General features: G+C 48.8%; 1 protein-coding gene and 1 long non-coding RNA gene across 2 annotated transcripts in view; one reads left to right on the top strand and one right to left on the bottom strand.

Moving 5' to 3' along the window:
* CSMD2 (CUB and Sushi multiple domains 2) overlaps nt 1-15,940 on the bottom strand; it is a 653,956-nt gene that overhangs the window by 522,073 nt on the left and 115,943 nt on the right. The gene's annotated exons all lie outside the window — the stretch shown is intronic.
* Nucleotides 1,489-9,165, top strand: LOC118882961. Its single transcript, XR_005016898.1, has 3 exons — nt 1,489-1,630; nt 8,465-8,580; nt 9,091-9,165. It is a non-coding gene; the product is annotated as an uncharacterized LOC118882961 (long non-coding RNA).

Consider the following 15,940-nt stretch of genomic DNA (forward strand, 5'->3'; position numbering starts at 1 on the left):
TCTTGATAAAAAGACTAGCATCTCCAAGTCTGGCTGTCAAGCTGCAGTTTGAATATAAATTGTTTGACTCCAAAAAAGCCTAGAGATCTCACTTAAACTAACAAATGATTATGCTTTATAAAGCATGCAGAACCAAATCAGGGCTCTGAATTGTGCTGCCACTTCTCTGCACTTACCTGTCAGTGGCTCAGACTCCAAGTGGGCACAGGTGAGAAATAAAAACCACAGCTGTGCTCAGCACTTGACGTTTTACCAGGCGTCTGCCCACAGGATCCCCGTTTAACCTTCCCAAGCACCGTGTGAAAAAGGCATGGCAGGTATTAGTACTAACCCCATGTTCATAGAGGAGGGAATGCAGGTCCTGAAAGGTTAACTGTTTCATTCAAACGTGTCGCTCTAGTGAGGAGCCAGGCTGGGGCTTTAATCCAGGTTTCCTGACGACTCCAGCTCCTATACTCATGCTGCCTTTTGTCATCTGGAGCACGGTAGATGGGCAGAAGTTTCTGTGAGTCAAGATGGAGAAATGCCAGTACTAGGAAAATGACCTAGATTTAGTCAGGTGACTTTTATCCATCTGAAGGCAGTCTCTAGTGGTCTGCCACAGGGCTCTATCATCGCCCTGGCCTGTTCAACAGGAGAACTAAGCAGAACAACAGGTTTAGGTACCAAAAAAAAAATCTTTCTCAACTAACCACACAGGATTTCATTCAGCATCCCTTTCTCTCCCTTCCAGCAAGCTCCTTCTCAGTTTTCAAGCCCACTCTTGTCTCTCCTATAGTAAAAACAGAGACAAACAGACTCAGAACCTGGCTTGGCTTGACATCTCCCCTGATCACTCAAACGTCTCTAAGGAGGTGCCAAGACACGCTCGTCTCTCCTTCCTCACCTCCCCTTCATGCTTCAGCTCCCTGCATTGGGGGTGGGGGAGCCCTGTATGGCTAACCCCGCTCACCCTGGAGTCATGTCCCGAGAGCCAGGTCCAGCAGACATTGTGCAGCCTTGATCTTCCTGGACACTCGGCTGCATTGACCACGACTGCTCTCCCTTCTCCCGAATGCCCTGACCCCTTGGGATCCGTGCACCTGACTCCCAGCTCTCCCAGGGCCTCAGCGATGGTCCCTCCATGTAAGCCTCTTCCTCTGCCTACCCTGGGTATCTCCCAGGGCTCCCAGCTCTGCCCCCTGCTCTCCCCACTGTGACTGCCTCCCCCAGGTGACCTCGTGCTGTTTCACGGTGCTGAGTACCACACTGTGATGGTTAACTTTATGGGTCAACTTGACTGGTCATGGGGGTGCCCAGATTAAACATTATCTCTGGGTTTGTCCGTGAGGGTGTTTCTGGATGAGCGTTTGAATTAGTGGACTCAGTAAGGTAGATTGCCCTCCCCCTGTGGGTGGGCATCAGCCAATCACGGAGCGCCTGAATACACCAAAAAGGTGGAGGAAGGAGGAATGAGCTTTCTTTCCTGCCTCACTGTTGGAGCTGGAACATCACATCTCAGACTGGGATTTATACCATCAGCTCCCCTGGTTCTCAGGCCTTAAGACTCAAACTGAATCACAACACCGTCTTTCCGGGGCCTCCAGCTTGCAGATGGCAGATCCTGGGACTTCTCAGCTTCCATAATCACGTGAGCCAGTTTCTCATAAGAAATATACATCTATCTCCTATTGGTTTGGTATCTTTGGAAAACCCTGACTAACATACACATATAAACTTGTTAACTCCTAAATCCATCTGGAGTGTCTTTCCTAAAACCGCTCAACCTCCTGCAATATTCTGGATCTTCCTTTTCTTTCATTGTCTCCCCAACCCCCACCCCTACCAAACTTAATAAACATTAAGTACCGCTGATTTCACTCCTATGTGACTCAACTCCCACCCCTCCTCTCCATCCCTATCCTCACTGCCATTATCCCAGCTCAGGTCACATCACCTCGCGCCTGGACCAATGCATTGTTTTCCTAGATGGACCCCCCACTTCCTGTTTTGAACCCTTGCAACCCGCCCCGTGTGATCTTTCAAAACATCTGATCATGCCTCTTCCTCCCTTCTAAGGGCTCTTCAATGGCTCGCCATTGTCTACAGGACAACATTCAGATCCTTAACATTCAGACAGGCCTCTATGCTCCCGACCCTGCCTCTTTTTTACAGCATCATCTTACCTCCTTCCTTCCCTTCTAATTATTATGAATTCATTATTTTACCACATGGACTTTTTCACACTCACCATGCTGGCCTTGGCCTCCAAGTCTTGGCTCAGGCTGCCCCTTCTGCCTGGAATGCCTTCCTCTCCATGCCTTCACCCCTCCCCCACTCACTGGCTCTCTCTCTCTTAAGACTCAGCTACAATGACACCACCTCCAGGAAGCAGAGGCCAGGCAGGGAGTTGTGGTCCACCCTACCATACTGGATTATAATGATGATATATACCATCTACTGAGCATTTGTAACATAGCATAAACATTTTTTCCTGCATTCTCCTATTATATCCTCATAATAAGTCCATAAGGTAAGTTCTATTGTTATTCCCATTCTATAAATCAGGAAAGTGAGGCTTAGAGAGGTTCAATGACTTCCCCAAGGTCACAAAGGTCATGAGCAATGGAGCTGGACCTGAATCCAGGTTGATAACCGCCAGAGCCTGCCACAGGACTCTCGTTGATTTGTTTACAAGTCTCCCTCTGCCCTGGGAAGGCCTGGCATCTCCTCGTCCTTTGGGTTTCCTCTTTCTCTAGGAGACATTCTCTAACCCACCCACCTTAAATCCGGCTCAACACCCATCCTCTACAACCCCAAAGCTCCCTATCAACCCCATCACAGCGCTGGTCACTGTGCGTGACTACTGGCCTGTCCCCCAACTGGGCTGGGAGCTCCATGAGGCTCAGGTGAAGGCTGCCTTGGATGGCCAGTGAATTCCCACCGCCTTGCACTATGCCAGTAATTCCTGATCAAATTACTACAGGCTTTACTTCTTTTCCCACTGGAGGCTGAGCCCTAGTCTAATAACTCCACCTAATAACTTTGAGATGTAAAGGTGGGTAGAGGTGAACTAAAGTCAAAACTCCAAAAAGTCCATGGGCTTCCCTGGTGCTGCAGTGGTTGAGAATCTGCCTGCCAATGCAGGGGACACCGGTTCGAGCCCTGGTCTGGGAAGATCTCATATGCCGCGGATCAACTAGGCCCGTGAGCCACAACTACTGAGCCTGCGCGTCTGGAGCCTGTGCTCCGCAAAATGAGAGGCCGCGATAATGAGAGGCCCGCGCACCGCGATGAAGAGTGGCCCCCACTTGCCGCAACTAGAGAAAGCCCTCACACAGAAACGAAGACCCAACACAGCCATAAATAATAAATAAATAAAAATTAAAAAAAAAAAAAAACTCCAAAAGTCCACAAATTAGCCTGGGAAGCTGGGTGTCTGCTCTGGGGTGATGGTTTTTAATGCTTTCATCAAGATGGGAAATATAAACAGAGTTGATGAGCATCTTCTCGTGAGAGTCCATCCTTCCCCCATCTAGTTCTCGGGGCCACTCCACCAGTTTTGTGTATTGTTCATTTCTACTTGTGAATGAAATGTCTATAAACGTTTTCTGAATGACAAAATGAGTTGAACGAAAAGAAATAATCTGGATGTCAGGGGACCTGAGTGTGAGAATCAGGTCAGCTCCTGACAAAAAGACAATGGACAAACCACTTTGCCTGGCTGGGGTCAGTTTCCTCATCCGAAAAATTGGGAATTTAGGCGGCAAGGCTCAAAGTTTTCTTCTAGTTGTAAAACAGTTTATCAGGGACTATGGCATCTGTGGCCTCTCTGATTCTGCCTCCTATTCATCTCATGCCCACTCATCCCCTCCAGCCACCCTTGACTCCTTGCTGTTCCCTGAACATGTCAGGCCTACCCCAGGGCCTTTGCACTTGTTATTCCTGCTGCCTGGAACACTCTCCCCAGACATCCCCCTGGCTCACTCCTTCCCCTCTTTCAGATTTTCACACAATTATCATCTTCTCAAGGAGGCTTCCTGGGTTACCCAGTCTAAAATTATAACCTCCCCACCCTGGACCTGTCCGATCTCCTTTCTCTTTTTAGTTTGCTTTGCACTCATTAACGTCTATATACTATATATTTTACTCATTTAGTTTCTCCATTATCTGCTCCATATTCTAGAATGTAAGCTCCATAAGGGCACTTCCTTCGTTCACTGCTTTAAGCCCAAAATTTCAAATTGTGCCTAGCACGTAGTCGGTGCTCAATACATATTTGTTGAATGAATACATGATTCTCCATCAAAAATGCACAATCCCCATCAACAAAGCCAGTGAACCATTGCCAAATCCCAAAACAGCTCTTTCATTATAGCTGTCAGGGTTTGGGAATAAAGGTGACACGTCTGCCTCTCTTGAGCTTGTGTGCATTTCATTGTAGCCAGGAATGGCCATTGCTTTCCTGGGGCCCCGACCTGTGATGTGTCCCCAGTGCCTCACTTCTGTAAACCAACGTTTAGCCTTTAGAAAAAAAGCCCAACACCAAGCCCAAGCCACAGCTTCACTAATTATTCTCGGCGGGCTCACACCAGCAAGCTGGCTGAACACCCAGGGACGTCTCCAAAGGCACAGCTCCAGAAGCCTAGCTCAGATCGGCATTCCGGGCAACGTGGCTTCGAAAGCAGACGCCACAGACTTCCTTTCAAGTATTATCACTCACTGTCATGCCCGTTATAGATTTTTCAATCCAAAGTTCCCCAGGCAGCAGGTGCCCGCCAGGCAGAGATGAGCTTCTTCTCCCCGTGCTGCAGGCGATCCTCTGTCTGTTTTGTCCCCAGCCCCACAGCACCCAGGCGTGCACACAGCCTGCCTTCATGCTCAGAGGGGTGTCTTCTCAGCACCACAGGTCTCCCCTTGTTTCTCCCTGGACCTCAGGGTAGAGCCCATGAGCTCTCCCACTCTCCTGAGACCCTGCGTTCTCTGCTCAGCCAACATTTCCTGAGCTCCTGCTGGGTGCTGGGCACTTGCTTCTGGAAGATACAGAGCGTGCCAGTAAATCCCTCAGGGCGGGGACCAGCTGTCCTTTGCCAAGGCCAATACTGTCCTCGGTCCTCGGCACTCTGCAAGCTGGCCTGCCCCCTCCTAGGCCTCTGGAAGGAACTGAAGCTACAGCCGCTGCAAGAACCGGGAAACAGACATAACCGGTTCTGAGAGGCACACCTGGGAAAAAGGGGTGACGGGCCTTCTCTGAATATCACGGGCAAATACAGTTTTGGGGAGTAAAAAGAATCTCCCTTTTCTATCTCCACTCCTTCTCAAAGTCATCTCATCTAACCTCATGGCTTTAAATACTGTCTACATGCTGGGGAGGCTCCAACTTACACCTGCAGACAGGCTCTCTCCATCCAGCTGCCTACCCACCAGGTCCTCCAGGTGCCAGGCAGGCATCTCCCACCTAACAGTCCCAACAGAGCTCCCCACCTCTGCCCCTCCAAGCCCGTCCACCCATGGGCTTCTCTGTCTCGGTTAAGGGCAGCTCCACTCCGCCAGCGGCTCCGGCCAAAACCCTAGAGCCACACTGATTTCTCCCTAACACCCCACACCCAATCCGTCAACCGACTCTGTTGCCTCCACCTGCAAAATCTACCTGGAACTGGCCCACTTTTCATGCCCTCCACTGCTACTGCGCTTGTCTAGGGCCCCTCGTTTGTCACCTGCGTCGCTGCAGCGGACTCCTGCCAGTTTCCCTGCCCCCACCCTTGCCCTCCTTTGCAGGTCAGATCAGACCAGCCTCTGCTCAGAGCCTGCCAGCGAGCCGCATCACGTTCAGGGTAAAGGCTGAGTCCTTCCCATCGTGTAGAAGCTGTGCCTGACCCGGTCCCTTCTTCTCTCTGACATTAGTAACTCTTACCTCTCCCCACCACTCGCTCTACCCTGGCCACACGGCCTCATCTCTGTCCTTCAGACGCACCAGGCAAACTCTCACCTTGGGGTGCGCGGAGGGAGGGTGCTGCTGACTCAGCCTGGAGATTTGCCAGCAGGTGGTGGTATGCAACCCACCTTGAGTCTAGACAAGCAACCACCGTGCCCCGGGCCCTCATCTCAGGCAGTGATCACACTGCCTCACAGCTGTTTGATTTCTTATCTGTCTCCCCCAACTAGATCATGATTGTCCAAGGTCAAGGACTGGGTCTTGCCCATCTGTATCTTCCCCAGCCCTATTCAGAGTATGTATTCAAGGCATGGATACCTACTCCATCCATCTATGGACGGATGGATACACAGATGAACCAAAAAGCTAGGTTTTCCATAACCTTTACGCTATTGGGGACATTTTCTCCCTTTACACCGTTTGGGACATTTTCTCCTGTTTGTGCTTGATTAGACAGTGAGAAACCAAGAAATATACTCTGTGTCCCAAGAAGCCTCAGGCAGAAGCCAACGAGTCCACGTGCTGCCTCGCAGCAGAGTCCGTGCTGTTGTCCAAGACAGCTGAGTGTGCAGCACAGAAAAGAGAACACTCTCCCCGGCTCGTGAAGGGTAGAGTCACTGAAACCACAGCCTCCCAGACGTATTTCCCAAGACAGGAAAGAAATCTCCCCACATCTCACCCTCCATTTGAGATGGACAGGGAAGCCTTAGAAGAGTCACATGTGGTCCCAGAACAAGAAAGGACCTTGGAGGAGGGAAGAAAACTCTACCCCCTTCAGACTTGGCTACGGATAAGCATGGCTGTTACCTCACTGTGCTAACGTATGCATTCCATTTTACAGATGAGGAAACTGAGGCTCTGAGATATTGTAAAGCATTCCCCAGGTAACACAGTGAATGGCAGATTAACCCAAGAATTATTTGGTTCCAAGATGCAAGCTCATTCTACTGTCCTGGCTGCTTCCTGCTTTCCCCCTGCCTCCAGAAGCAGGTGGATTAGCTAGGTGAAAGGCATGAGCGGACACCATGGGCACTGGGTCTATGCTTACCTGTGCCTGAGGAAGTTTCCTGCCTTCTCAAGCCCCCCACAGCTCTGGGGTCAAACAGGGCTGCCGCAGTTCCACAGGTGCTGGAATGTGGGTCAGGAGAGGGTTGTGGGATGGGGGTGCTGGCCAAGCGCCTGTATCACTGCAGTCTCAGCATCAATGGGACTTGATTGGCAGGACCAAGAACAATACTAGAGATTAGAAAATGCTTTGGAATCAAAGTCAATCGAATTAATGGAAGGGGAGTTGTTGATTTCAAGTAGTGAGTTACAGAATCGTGGAGCCATTGAATTAGCGACTCTTAGATTTGTCAAGAATTTTAGAAGGCATCTAGGAAAACAACCTATCCAATTCAGCCAAGCTGCTCACACCAAAAAAATCCTCATCAGGAAAAGACCATGTGTGCATGCATCTGGGGACTAGGGACTCAAGCTAGTGTGCAGGCCACCATCAGGACCTGTCTCTGAAGTTTCCTGTGCATCTTACCATTGATGGACTATTAAACTGATGAAATCCAGTACATATACTAGTTTGAGAAGTATGCTAACAGCATCTCTGGCAGATCTTGATCAATCAAACCCTTGCTTGATCACCTCCAGAGATGGCGAACTCATTCCCTCACAAGGCAGCCTACTGCAATTTATGATAATTAAGGCTACATAAAATTTCTTCTTGATTATTGGCTGAAATTCACCTACCCCTAACATCTATGCATTGGACATTGCTCGGCTCTTTGGAGCAATCCAGAAAAAAACATTTAGTTGTCTTTTCTGTGGCAAATTCTCAAGTCACATCCAGGTCTTCTCTTTAATTTTTCTTTGTGGGATCATCACTACTTCTCTCATTCATTCCTCCCAAACACCTACTCTGTGCTGGGTCTTACGGGAGATACAGTCCCTGCTCCTCAAAAACACCTTGTTCTGATTGTTGCCTTATTATGCGGGGAATCCATATTTCTCTTCATCCAGCCATGTGGTATTGGGCTCACCTCCTTCACAGCCAGCTGAAACCTCTATGTAGTTTACACATAAGCCAGGACTTCATTGCTGTTGATTTTGGTTTACTCTTTGATTTTGGATTTTCTCCTGTCTGCTCTTTATCACACAATCAACACTAGAGCAGCCATAAGGAGGAACTTTTTAAAAAAATCACCCACAATCTCACTGCCCTCCCATATCAATTGTTTCCTTTTCTATTTCCATCTAGTCCCTGTCTGCATAAGACCTAGTTTCCATGGTTGTAATAAATATGGGGAAACAATTTTGCATTCTGCTTTTTTCACTGAAAAATAATATCATAAACAAATTTCCATATTGCTAAATAATGCTATTATAATTGTAAATGGCTGCATAAATCCATTAGGTAGATATACCATAATTTTCCTAGTCATTTCCCTATTGTTGGACATTTTTACAGTTTCCAATTTTTTTTCATCATTATAAATAATGCTGAAATCAACACTTTCATGCATATAACTTTCTTCTTCTGTTGAATTATTTCCATAGGATATAATCCCAGGAGGGGAATCACTGGGTCAAACGACATGAGTACTTTATGACTCTTGACACGTGTTGCCAAATTGGATTCCCAAAGGACTAATTTCCATCGCCACCAGCAACGTGTGAGCATGCCCGTTTCTCTGCAAACACCCCAGCACTGTATTGTGTCCTCACAAGGCTTTTAGAGCTAATTGACAAGGGATGAAGTGTAGTTTCATTGTTTTAATTGACATTACTTTCATTACTAGCAAGACCAAATAGCTTTCCTGTGTATTTACTTGCTGACTCTACGAATAGCTTTCCTGTGTATTTACTTGCTGACTCTATTTCCTCTGATGTGAACTCCAGATAGCTTTCTTACCACTTCAGATGGGCTGGTTACATAATATAGAGATTAACCCCTTCCTGCCATATTTGGCATAAAATTATACAACAGTCAATTGTGTTTCTTTCCATTTTTAGATGTCTTTTATTGTACAGAACTTTTACATTTGAATATAGCCAGATTACCACATCGTTTCCTTTTGTTAGCTTTAAAGTACCAACCTTGGCATTGCTCTCTACTGTAGTGGAATATTTTATTTTGATCCAGTAGTCCCAGCTGTGTGAAACTATTTTATTCTTTTTTTCAGCCTGAAATTGAAATGCCTGGTTTCAAACCCACATTCTACCTCTTAACTAGCTGTGTGACCTCAAGCAAGTTACTTAACCTCTCTGTGCCTCATCAGCAAAATGGGGATAATAATAGTGCCTACCTCATAGGATTGTTGTGAGGATTAAATGTTAAAATGCAAGGCACTTGGGACTTCCCTGGTGGCACAGTGGTTAAGAATCCGCCTGCCAATGCAGGGGACACGGGTTTGTGCCCTGGTCCGGGAAGATCTCACATGCCGCGCAGCAACTAAGCCCGTGCATCACAACTACTAAGCCTGTGCGCCACAACTACTGAGCCTGCGCTCTAGAGTCCGCGAGCCACACCTACTGAGCCCGTGTGCCACAACGACTGAAGCCTGCGCGCCTAGAGCCCCTGCTCCGCAACAAGAGAAGCCACCGCAATGAGAAGCCCACACACCACAACGAAGAGTAGCCCCTGCTCGCCGCAACTAGAGAAAGCCTGAGCGCAGCAACGAAGACCCAACGCAGCCAAAAATAAATAAGTAAAATAAATAAATTTTTTTAAAAAATGCAAGGCACTTATAAGAGTACGTGGCACCTGGTAAGAGCTGAAGTGATGTTAGCTTTCACTGTCATCCTTACCGTCCTCATCGTCCAATGCATTTGCCCTTCCTCTTCTCTGAATCCTCTGCAAAATTTCCAAGTGTGATCTCAAGGGCTTCATCCACATCACTTAGCACCAGAGACCCCAGCACTCGAACATTCATCTATTCATCGGGACTCTTAAGGTGAGCTTGTTCAGTGGGTTACAGTCACATCACAAATGTCCGTAGAACAGACAGGAATATCATAAATATTCTTGTTTAAGCCACTGGGCAAGCCAAGCTGCTCCACGTGTGGGGCATTCCTTCTGTCCCAGCAGCTTAGATCCCCATCCACAGGGAATGTGGGCAGTGTGGTGTGAGCCTGGGCTAGCTCTCCCCTTGTCCTGGCACCCTCCCCGGTGCTGACAAAGGTCCAGGCACGTTCTGTGCTGGACAACGGTCCCCGCCTGTGACTGGCTCCCTTGCTTCCAATCTCCCCCCTGCCCTCCTCACCATCTCTAAAGCAGAAATCTCACTGCATCACCTCCCTGCCTAAGACCCTTTGGTGACGGGCGGGCTCTGTGAATAAAGCCCAGATGCCTTCCGGGGTCTCCCAGGCCCCGCATGAGCTGACCCCCGATCCCCATCCAGCTCAGCTCCAGCTGTTCCAGCTGCCCCCACTTCTCGTACTTTACATTTCCATCCCTTGGGATTTCTTGAAGGTGCTCAAATACATACATTCTTTCTTTCTTCTGGCCTTTGATTTCATTCATTCATTTGTTCACCAAATACTTATCAAGCACCTAATATGGGTCAGAACCTGTTCTAGGAACTGAAGATTCAGCAGAGAACAACTATAACAATGCAAAAGAGACAAAGGCCCTGATCCCAGGAAACTCACATTCTGACAGCGGAGACAGACAATAAGCAAACAGACAAATAATTGTATTATATGTCGGGGTGGGGGTGACAGGGAGTGATGGGTGGGGCGGCTGTGTCATACAGTGTCATCAGGAAAGGCCTCTTTGATACGGAAGGTTTAAGCAGAGAACTGAACAACATGACGGAGAGAGCTATGCGGCCACAAGGGCGGAGCAGTACAGGCAAAGGGAACAGAATGTACGGAGGCCCTGAGGCTGGAACGAGCTTGGCTTGCCCATTCCTCTGCCCCCCTCCACTTCACAAGGCTAACTCCTGGTAATTTAATGCATTACCAAGGCCAATCTGCATTACTCCTAAACTGTTGCTGGATAAAGGTCTTGAGGGAGGGGCAGGACATGAAGAGCTGGAAGGAAGGTTGAAAAGCAGGGAAGGAAAGCCATCACCCACAAGACAGGGTCTTGGGCAGCAACAAGGTCCTCAGCAAGGCCAGGCTGCGGATGGCCAGACCTGGGAGGTGCTCCAGCATCAAGGGCTGGCCCCCCGCCTCTCCACGGCCCCTCCTTTCTGTGGGGTTGGGAGATGTGGGAGGGGCAGGCTTGGAGAACTATATGTAACTTATGTGGGGAGGCAGCACCTAGTGGAAAGAGGTGAGCTTTGGAACCAAACCGATTTTCAAACTGTGCACGACCCTTAGGTGCTGTGTAACCTCAGGCAAGGTAACTAACCTCTCTGGGCCTCCACTTCCTTCTCTGTACAGCAGGGATTCTTGAGGCCTTGCTCACCAGGGGGTGTGTCAGTGTCTACAAAGCTCCCACTGCATTGCTGGACACGTCATGCAGTGAGCTGGTCCCTTTGTTTCCTTCATCTCTTAGGCCCTGGGCTCAGGGATCCAGGGCATGAATGAGGATACAGAACTGGGAAACAGTGCCCATCATTCAACAGAGTGGAAAGGGGAAGGGTAGAGGTGATCTGTCCACCACCATATCTCCAAATCAGAACCCACCAACGTCCTAAATGCTTTTCTCTCCTGCTGTTCCAATGAAATGGCAGTGGGTTCAACCCTCAATTATCCACACTAATGAAGGAAAGGGCTGGAAAGAATAATCCAAAACAGTGGCTAATCACACCCAAATTATCAATTAATGGGAAGAGGTGGGATGGGAATATTCAATCTGATACTTCTACTTGGAAGCTTTCTCTCCCCGCTGATGCTCGGCTCATGGGTTGGGAGATAACTTCCCCCAAGGAAGAGACGGTAGAAGGACGTGTGTCCCCTGAACCTCCAGGGTGGAGGTCAGTGGACGAAGCTCTGATGGGGTCACCTGACCCAGGTTCACAGGAAGGAGACAGGTGAGTGTGTCCAGCTACAGTCATGACCAGAGCAGTGGCCGAAGGCTGACTCTCTCATCTCCCATCCAAGTGGGAGAAATCACATTCAGGTCCCCACCCAGTGGTATTCCTGGTGCCTTGGGAGCTATTATAGGAGGGGCTGGCCGTGGGCTGGCAGGGGTCCTGAGGGACCCCTATTTGGGTTCTATGGGCTCCCCTGCCTTGGGCACAGATACGAGAGACAGGATCAAAACTGGGGCATCTTGCTGCCTCCCCCGAGAAGGTCGTTTATCAGCTGAAGACCTGTGCTAATAGGTGTTAAATAGAGTTCAATGCAGAAAACTGAAAAGTAATGAGACTTGGAGCCGAGAGAACGAATTAAGAGGTGATCACACATCCAGCGAGATCCACCACCTGAATGATGAAAAAGAGGAGCCCTGACGGTCAGGGAGCCCTGGGTTGGAGAAGAGGTCAGAGCGATGATCCCACCCCAAACGAGGTGAGGGGCGGTCAGAAGCAATTAAGCAGTTACCACACTTCGTCAGTTCTAGGGAGCACATTTTTCCATATTTTCATATCTTTGAAATTGGGATGTATCTTAAAATCGACGGCATGTCATACTTTAATCGGCAGCATTTTTTTTTTTCTTAGTGGTACATCCAATAAAGCTGCATCTTTTAACTGAGGACATCTTGGATTCAATGGAATATGGTCCCAGGTACCTTGAGCAAATCTCTTTCCATTACACTGGGTGAAATGATCCCTTATCCACTCACTTATTCAATCATTATGTACTGAGCATCTATCATGCGTCAGCTCCTGGGCTAGGCGCAGCTGAGAACAGTGATCATAATAGCCCATGCGTCTGCTTTCTGAGTGTTTATTCCACACTAGGCACCGTTAGGAACCCGTGACACATGTTACCTCATTTGTTCCCGGTGATAATCCCACAGAATAGGGATTATTATTATTATTGTCCCTGTGACAGCGGAGGTCAGAGGAGGTTAAGTGACCTGCTCAAAGTCCCACACTGGCTACTAACTGGCTGAGCTGAGAGTCGATTTTTCCTCCAGACCCTGAGCTTTCCTCTTGGTTCTCCCCACTGTCTGGGAGCACATACTGGAGGAGAGAAGGCAAACAAGGAACAGGAAATACACGAGGGACGCATGTAACTGGAGGAGATGCACGGGGAACTAAGAGGGAAAGTAAAGGGAGTATTGGGCACCAGGGGCAGCCTCTGGATTGGTTTAAGCAGAGATCGGAAGGAAACAAAGAGGCAGAGAAGAGTGGTCAGATGGGAGAGGAAGGTTCAGAAGAAGGGACTCAGCGTGTCTGAAGGATGGGTGGAGAGACAGAGTGTGGCGTATCTGAAGACCAGACAAAGGCCAGCGTGGCTGGAGGAGGAAGCGGGTGGAGGTGAGGCTGATGCCCAGTTTTAATGGCCAGGTAAGGAGTTTGTACTCCATCTGGGAAGTAATTAGAGGGTTTGTTTTTTTTTATAAATTTATTTATGTATTTATTTTTGGCTGCATTGGGTCTTCGTTGCTGCACGCGGGCTTTCTCTAGTTGCAGCGAGCGGGGGGCTGCTCTTCGTTGCAGTGAGTGGGCTTCTCATTGCGGTGGCTTCTCTTGTTGCAGAGCACAGGTTCTAGGTGCGTGGGCTCAGTAGTTGTGGCTTGCGGGCTCAGTAGTTGTGGCTCGCGGGCTCTAGAGCACAGGCTCAGTAGTTGTAGAGCACAGGCTTAGTCGCTCTGAGGCATGTGGGGATCTTCCCAGACCAGGGCTTGAACCCATGCCCCCTGCATTGGCAGGCGATTCTTAACCACTGTGCCACCAGGGAAGCCCCAATTAGAGGGTTTTAAGTGAAAGCACCCCAAGATCCTTGCACCCTGCCTCTAATAACTCTTTGAATCTATCATTGGACAGTGGGTGACTGTGGTTAAAACTCAGCCTCTACTCCATGCACTAAGCCGAACGCTCACAGGGCTGTGTCCCCTCAGGGTGGCCACTTGTGCTAATTTGCACAAAAGCCCTATATGGACTAGCAAAGACCCAGGTCAGGAGAGGCAAGCACTGGCGAATATTGCAGTGTCCCTACTGTGTACCAAGCCCTGGACTAAGGCACCGCAGTGACAGAAGAAACAAAAAATAGGTGGCATTCCTTGCTCTTGGAGACCCACAAGACTTGACCAAAGATTTTGTCATAGGAAAGAATTTTTTTTTTTCATTCCTACAAAACACACCTATTATAAGAGCTTCCTTTGACTGAGTGCCTACTATGTGTCAAATGTCATGCTAGGTGCTTTCTGTACCTTACCACTAATGCTCACTCCCCCCTTGAAAGGAAGAGATGATTATCCCATGTCCCATAGGAGGGAGCTGAGAGGCTCAGTGCCTTCTCCAAGGTCACACAGTGGGGACATGGCAGGGCTCAGACTTGATCTCCAGACACCCAACCAGGCATGAGAGTAATTTTCTCCACGTGGTCGAGGAATGGGTGTTTCTCGAACAGAGACTCTGTACCAGGCACTTCCCAGCCATTAACTCTTTAGCCCTCATTACAAACCATTGAGGTGGGTGCTGCAGTTCCTCTTTTGCACAAAATCAGCTCGGGGAGGTCGGGAGATGCGAAAGGTGTCATAGCTAGCCAGGGTTGAACCTACCTCTTCCTGGACCCCATTCCTCTACTCCTACACACTCCTCTCCAACAATTTTAGGTCTAAGAGCTCCTTGAAGCTGGAGGCCACTTCTTATTCATTCATATTCCTCAAAGTCTACCTAGGGACCTGGAGTAGAGCAGGTGTGCAGTAGCTATTTGTTGAGTGAATGAATGAATGAATGAATGAACAGGGCCAGAGAAGTAAAGTAGATGTACCCCTTACCCACAGGTCATCCAGCCACCTGAAAATGCTCCTTTGCCTTCATCACCCTGTCTTCTGACACCCTGAGGTGAGGAGGGTCAGGGCACTAGAATTTGCTATGATATCATCTTCAAGCTATGTTAATATTCTTCCCCAAAGGGGGAAAATATCACTATGCATGATGAACTGTTTGTGGGATTATTGAGGACGTGATATGAAATTCATCCTGATTCCCCACTTATGGAGAAGTGCTGCCCAATTTGTCTCAAATGTCACATCTCCGTGTATTAATTTGCTACTCCACCGTACTGATTAAAAGGAATGTTCTCCAACTCCCAAGGCAGAGCCCGCGGAAATGGAGCAGGTTGATTCAGGAAGCACACACCATCCCTTCCCAGGCAGAGGAAATGGACATCCATCACCTCTCCCCTCCCCCAAAGGAGGCCTCGCCAGGCCTGCCATTCTGGCCTGAGTGGTATGAACGGTGCAAATTGCATATTCAGTGTATATATGTATATGGTCAAATAGCTTCCATTACCCCAATTTTGAGATGTCTGCAGAATGTCCCTGAATTGGGGAACTCTTTCAAATTGAGGAAATTGTCTGAGAGGCCAGGAGAGGGAAATCAGCAGGTCTAATTACAGGAGGGAATAAAACCAGGAGGGGGTCCATTTCTGGACCTCCATTTTCCTGCATGACATGATCACCTCTACCCTATTTCCCCCTCCAAAAGCCAGGAAAGCACACTCTGTCCCAAGCCTGCCTCTCCTGATAGAATGACAACAGGGAGCTCCACCTCTGTCCATCTGTCCCTCGCAGATGTGTCTGTCTGACGCTGTCCCACCGTGCTCTGGTCCAGAGGCGGAGGTGACATTACTGACCTTGCACTGGGAGCAAAAACTCACCAAGATGCGGCACTGAACTGAGCTCTTCCTCCCCCATTCTGTTCCCTTTGGGAGGGCAGGTGGGTAGGGGGAGAGGAGGAAATCATGACGGTGAGGATGGGACTTGGTTGAAACATCAGGCGCTGCACCCAGTAGGCTCTCGATATATATCAGCTCAGTGAGTGAAAGAATCTCTACCACCCACTTAATGTGTGATCCCTGCCTCTCCTCTGGGCTCAGTTTTTCAGGTGGCCTAATGGTTCATGGGTGGGCTTCAGGGCATCTGAATTATATGAAAAATAACATGGAAAAGTGTTTGTGTGTGTG

This window comes from Balaenoptera musculus, chromosome 1, assembly GCF_009873245.2.
Source record: "Balaenoptera musculus isolate JJ_BM4_2016_0621 chromosome 1, mBalMus1.pri.v3, whole genome shotgun sequence".
Taxonomy (NCBI): domain Eukaryota; kingdom Metazoa; phylum Chordata; class Mammalia; order Artiodactyla; family Balaenopteridae; genus Balaenoptera; species Balaenoptera musculus.